The following is a 598-nucleotide window of genomic DNA, read 5'->3' as shown; positions in this document are numbered from 1 at the left end:
TTCGAGATATACAAATATCAGCATCTCTCAGCAATTTCCAATAGTAATGACTTTATTAATTAATTCACTCTTGTATGAGGAGTCTGGAGAGATCTCCTCCCCAGTCCAATAATGGCAGTCCTAAGGCTGTAATAACCAGTCGTTAAGCCTTAGTTTTTTTTATGAGCATTTTACCTTTAACTTGGCTTGCACTTTTCAAACGCAGATTCTGGTGATGCTTTCTCTTACTACAGAAGTAATTTCCTTAAAAAAAAAAATTATTTATTTTAATTTGACCAGAGAGAGAGATACAGAAAGAGCGAAAGGGAAGGTGAGAAAGCAAGCCACCAGGCCCAGGACTGAAACCATTGTCAGCCATGTGGGAGTGTCCAGTACCTTAGCTGACACGCCACCTGCTGAATCCACAAAAGTAATCTCCGAATAAAAAAGAAAAGAAGTGAGTTTCAGGTATTGATATTATTTAAAGGTAGTCCTGGTAATTCTAATGTAGCAGGGATGAGAACTGCAGGCTTAGAGGATGAAGGAACAATTTTAGGGATGATCATATCTTGAGAGTTTCTTTAGGTTCTATGTTCATGTTTATTACAGAGAAAATAAC

This window comes from Tupaia chinensis, unplaced genomic scaffold (genome assembly GCF_000334495.1).
Source record: "Tupaia chinensis unplaced genomic scaffold, TupChi_1.0 Scaffold000093_1, whole genome shotgun sequence".
NCBI lineage: Eukaryota > Metazoa > Chordata > Mammalia > Scandentia > Tupaiidae > Tupaia > Tupaia belangeri.
The sequence above is the reverse complement of the archived record's forward strand: the minus strand, read 5'-3'. Positions refer to the sequence as shown.